The sequence below is a fragment of the Mobula hypostoma genome, chromosome 2 (genome assembly GCF_963921235.1).
Source record: "Mobula hypostoma chromosome 2, sMobHyp1.1, whole genome shotgun sequence".
In the NCBI taxonomy this organism is placed as follows: Eukaryota; Metazoa; Chordata; class Chondrichthyes; order Myliobatiformes; family Myliobatidae; genus Mobula; species Mobula hypostoma.
Genome location: NC_086098.1, coordinates 195,575,235 through 195,581,234, shown reverse-complemented (window position 1 = coordinate 195,581,234; position 6,000 = coordinate 195,575,235).

The window sequence follows — 6,000 nt, the reverse complement described above, 5'->3', positions numbered from 1 at the left end:
GAATCTCTCACTTTTCTCTAATCATAGATACCCACACACACACAAGGAAGAGCTCCTTGATTGTTACATACAACAACAAAAAACATCACGTCCTGTAAATGAATCTGTAAATAAATTGTGGGTCTTCACACAACTTAAATAACCAATTTTGATGCAAATCTTCCAAATTTTGCTTGTTGTATGGCAAACACAACAAATGACCAAAGCTCTAATTGATTGTATTTCTCTGTAGCAAGCAGAGATTTTCATTTTTCTCTGCTGGATTGAAGAACAACAGTCATTATTTCTCTATAATACCATAAGAACAATGCGTCAGCAAGCTGTCATTATGCTTCAGGCATTGTATTTTGCTGAAGATAGAATCATCTGATCTGGACTTCAAACCTTCAGCCTGAAAATTACAAGCGTTTTCCATTTTTTTGACCAAATAACAAGCTGTAGTTCAGCTGAGTCTTGACTTGACAATTCAAGTTTTTGAACTTAAGATAAAAATACTCTTGTGGTTTCCAAATAGTACATCTTTCTACCTACTCTGATTAACATATTTGTGTGCAATAAACTGATAATGGCTCAGTGTCACTGTCATCATTATGTGCTGTGTCGTATGGTGTGGGCGATCATGCTCTTCCAGTGCAATGGGTTCAGTGTAAATATCCCATTCTCAAGAAAAACATTCTTTCTTACAACTGTAAATATACCTAAATATTGGATTTTTCTAATTGGCAATGTGTACCAGAAATATTTAGATTTACAAAATTCTACATTGATTGGCCTTATATCAAATAATAACGAGGCAGCCTAGAGAGAAGTCATCACCCTGACACAGTGTTGTCAAGAAAACAACCTCTCCCTCAATGTCGCAAAACCAAAGAAGTTGGTTGTGGACCACAGGAGGAATGGAGACAAGCTAACCCCTGTTAACATCAATGGATCTGGGGCTGAGAGGGAAAACAGCTTTAAGTTCCTTGGCAAACACATCATCGAGGATCTCATGAGGTTTGTACATACCAGTTGTGTGGTGAGAAAAGCGTAACAGCGCCTCTTTCACCTCAGACAGTTGAAGAAGTTTAGCATGAGTCCCCAACCCTAGGGGCTTTCTACAAGGGCACAATTGAGAGCATCCTGACTGGCTGCATTACTGCCTCGTATGGGAACTGTATTTCCCTCAATCATTGGGCTCTGTAGAGAGTGGTGCGGATAGCCCGGCGCATTTGTAGATGTGAACTTCTCACTATTCATGACATATACAGAGAGATGTGCATAAAAAGGGCCTGAAGGATCATTTAGATGGAGATGTAATGTAAAGATTTTCACTCCTCATGTATGTGAAGGATGTAAGAAATAAAGTAAATTCAATTCAAATTAAATTCTGAGTGATCTGAGATGTAAATGCTGAGACCAGGGAAAACATATCTCGGTGAAGGTAGACACTAATAATAAAATTCATCATTGCCTTTGGCTATTAAATAGCAGTAATTCCAGCTTCTTGTTTGCCTCTGAGAAATTACCTTCAGCAAGCACCTCAAAGCAATGGAAAGGCACCAACTTCACTGTGCCCATATATTTCTCCAATTCTTTCAGTAGCAACTCTTTAGTATGCTTTCCCAGATCAATGTTCCCAGTATTGCAGTCCTAATTGCACTTAGATAGTACCTGTGGGCAGCTCCCACCTCTCACATGCTTGACACCAGAATCTCTTCTCTCAGCTCTGTCATGGTGATAGATTACCTCATGAAGAAAAGATTCAAGGTTGCTCTGAAAGTTTCCATTAAAAAGTATGACATTCCAAATGACTTGTGGGAAACCCTGGCCACAAGAACTTAAAGGTGGAGAAAGAGCATTTAGGATGTATTGAGAATCTTGAGACCACACAAGGCTGCACAAATGGCAGAGAGAGCACTCCACCTCTGAAAGTATTCACCTATCAACTGGGGCAGAGTCTGCACAGAACTTCACTGGCTTTAGCAACCACTTAAGAACAAAAAAAACTTAAGTGAAATCAAGTCATCCTTGATCCACAGGGACTGTTGAAGAAGAGTTTATTCACAACAATCACATTACAGTTATCTCAAGTTCAAGTTTCCTTATCATTCAACCATACATGGATACCCATGAATTCAGCCAACCATACAGCATTCCTCTGGGGCCAAGTTGCAAAATACATTACCAACAGTCTTACGCAGCACAAGGCACATACAGCATGTGTAAGATAGCAAGTAAGCATACAGTCACACATATAAGTATACCTATAGCCCAAGTCCCCGAGTGACAAGTCCTGTAAATTGATAGTGCATGGGTGTTATCATCAAGAACAAGCAGCTCTCAGCAGTCTGCAGATAAACATATGCACACATGCAATCCAGCATGTCATTACACCAATTGGACACTGGAGAGCAGCACTGATGGGAGGGGTCAGCCTCAGGCATCTCCTCTCTTGGACTCCTGCAACAGGCAAGCCCGCAACTTGAGGCCCAGCTCTTGCTATAACAGAGGCCACACAACTCCCCTGCCGTCTGTCTTGTCATAAACAAGGGAAATGGATTTGCAGCATTTTACATGATCAATGTCCAACAGGGTCTTGTGATCACAAGAGAAGTGTCCAAGACAATCACTTGTTGTTGCACTGCACAGCGCACCGACTCTGATTGCCTTCCTGTAGCAGGCAGTAACACGATCCACGCCAAGTCCGACTCCTCAAGCAATGAGCAGCTTAGTGTAAAGTTCTTAATGTCCTGCATTGACCTGTGATCATAAAAAAGACAAAAACACTTTTGGTTGGCCCCGAGAGGCTGCTGTGTCCAAACGTGCTTCAATCTTACCAGAAGTTTACTGTCCTCAAAAGACAGTTCACCTTGGACATTGCTCCATTTTATAAATAACTCACGATATTATGAATTGCATGGTAATCATCTTCAAACACTTTGAGCAGACTCTTCCTTGTTGCCCTTCTTGCCTTGCCAATCTTTCAATCTTCCTGAGTAAGCTACCTCAGCAAGGCTCTGTGAGTACTTGTAAGTGTTAATGAAATACCTAGAGAGCTGGTTAATTCATGCCTCCGGGCCAAACCAGCTGCCAAAGCTTTTGAATGATTATGTTCCTGATGTTCACAAACATTTAAGAACTATTGTAAGCATACCATTATCTACCACCACCAACCAGGGACAAGTTTCCTGGCTGCAATGATTAGCATTTAAAAAACTCAAATGGGTCGAGACAAAACTCCAAACCCTACTGAGTTCCTCTAGCATTTTGCGTGTGTTACTTTGAATTTCCAGTATCTGCAGATTTTCTCGTGTTTGTGTTAAGAACAGAAACCCTCATGACTGATAGCAAGTAGCCTTGGTTGAGAACATTATGCGTAAAATAGTTATAAGGTTATTTGGGATTATGAGAAATATTATTTATGGAATTGATGAGCTGCATGGCCTTGCCTTTAAGTTTCCGTAATTCTATGAAATTGTGAACACATGTTTCAGCAGGGCCAGCTTTAAGTCTTGTAAGCTTTATGTTAATTAGCTGTCAACAGACGATTTCGTATGTTCAGCAATACTCAAAGCTTTCATTAACATTCAAAACTTCCCAATTTAAATAATTCTTGACAGAGGATATGTTGACCAGAGTTTGTAATTAAAGCTTCTCCTCCAGTTCTGCACAAAATGTGAATTAATATAAGCCACACTACAGTGAACACCAACCTGCTTAAAATAAATGGAAAGGATTATAATAGATACGTCTACCTCCTGACAGCTAAATAATTCTATATTTTGTATGTGTAACCAGTCAAGTTATTTTTCAGGCAGTGTATGTAACCTTCAGAGAGTTTGCTGATTCACTTCCAATGGATTAGTACCCAATGAGACCGAGAGTAAAAGGTCATGGAAGAAGTACAATACAGAGGACATTATTTATTTTTTTTAATTTGAAATACAGCAGGGAATAGGCCCTTTCAAGCTTTTAAGCTATACTGCCCCAGCAACCCCTGCCAAACCTGATTAATCCTAACTCAATAATAGGACAATTACCAACAACCAATTAATCTACCCAGTACGTCTTCAGATTGTGGGAGGAAACCCACGCATTCCACAGGGAGGACGTACAAAGCCCTTACAGAGTGGCACCGGGATTGAACCCCAAAGTCCAGATCACCCTTTTAGCTGTAATAGATTTGTGCTAACCACTATGCTACTGTGGCGCTGATGGTAGAACTGTACATCATTATCGTGAGAAGTAAAGAGACTGAGGATTGGCTTCTTTGAAGCTACAATGTGAGGTCTTCCAATATGCTTGCATCACTATGCATTCTAGTGTGTGTTATTTCCTCTCATAACTTACTACGAGAGGATTCATTAGCCATAACTCTCATTTATTTGTGCAGACAAACGCTTCAGAAGAAAATTTAATACTTGGTGTCCATGGCTATTTGGTTACAGTTGTGCAATCAAACTGAAGAACCCCCAAGGTCACCCCATCACTTTTTGCAGAGAATGAAAAATCTTAAAAAGAAAAAAAATCTTAATAATGAGCAATTTTACATAAAGCCTGAAGCTTATAAACGTTTTCCACTGTTCACTGGCACAATGAATTGTTTGAAAATCAAAAACTGAAGATTTCCAAATCTAAAATAAAAATGGTTCCTTAAGGTTGTTATAGCCAGGGGTGGTAATGGGGATAAGCTCTCACTACCTACTAAATGCTCCCAATGGTGTGCATCTCAAATAGGCTCTGACAACCAAAAACAAGAGAAAATCTGCAGATACTGGAAGTCCAAGCAATATTCACAAAATGCTGTAGTAATTCAACAGAAGCAGAGAGCTTTGAGGCTATGCTGGTGGGGGATGGAGGTCTATAGGGACTAGGTTGAGCTCCTGACATTCATGTGCATCTTCGCTACTAAGCCCGGCACAGCCGTTCCTAGGGACAGGAGAAGGGACAAAGACAGGTTACTAGCACCTTGAACCCAGTCACTTCAGGCAGATGGGTCTCGTCAGTTGTGGTTGGCAGCTCACCTAGAAGGAAATCTCTGATCTCAAACCTCTGCTGCCTTGCAGCCTGTACCCACTCATGGGGAAGGTTTCAGGACTACACCCTGAGGGAAAGTCCTACATTGAGTTCAATGCTGACCAGCAACTCCAGTGATGCTGCTGGTGCGAAAGTGTATCGGCCTCAACTGTTCCTTTGGGTTCATCAGGTGCATGGAGAGGGAGTGCTTGCTACATGGGTAACAGCTTGCTCTCCATATCATACTGCCCAGGCTTGCGTATTGAGACAGCTAGTGAGCAACATCCATGTTCAACCCTGACTGATGGAGGCCTCACTCACTTAGTCAAAATAAAAAAAACAGTAAGTTCTGGACATATTCAGCAGGTCAGGACACATCTGTGGTAAGAGAAATGGAGTCAATGTTTCAGGCCAAAATTCTATTGTCAGAATGGGGGTAGTGTAAAGGAAGGAAGCTTGCTAAACCTCAGGGAGAGTTGGTGGTGGGATGTTTCAGATCGGGTTAAATTGGGGTCACCATGGCTGTAAAAAAGGTTATCTGGTCAATGAGTGAATGGGAGAGTTAGAGAATAATAATAGACAAAAAAAAAGAGAATAATAATCTGCAAAAAAAGACAAAAGAAGGTATAGAGTGTGTAGAATGGGCATGTCCTCCACTTCCAGAGGAAAACAAAGATAACATGGGCTGGGAGAAACAACAACTGCTCTTGCATTCAAATTTCCTTAAAATTCTTCTCCCATTCACTCTTCCCAGACCCTCATCAGTCTCCCCAGTCCCACGGGCTGCTGTGTTTTCATTCCATCCCTTTCTCCCTGATCTCTCAAGAGGCCTCAGCTTTGACACTCTGTGTCTTAATATCAATGAATTCCGAGCTCAACGTGATATGATACTCTTCTTTAGCTGCCTCTGCCTCCATACCTATTTCTTCAACCTGGATCCTTCACCACAAATCTTTTCACCCGTCTTCAGTACTCACAATCACCTGGACCATTTCCTTTGCT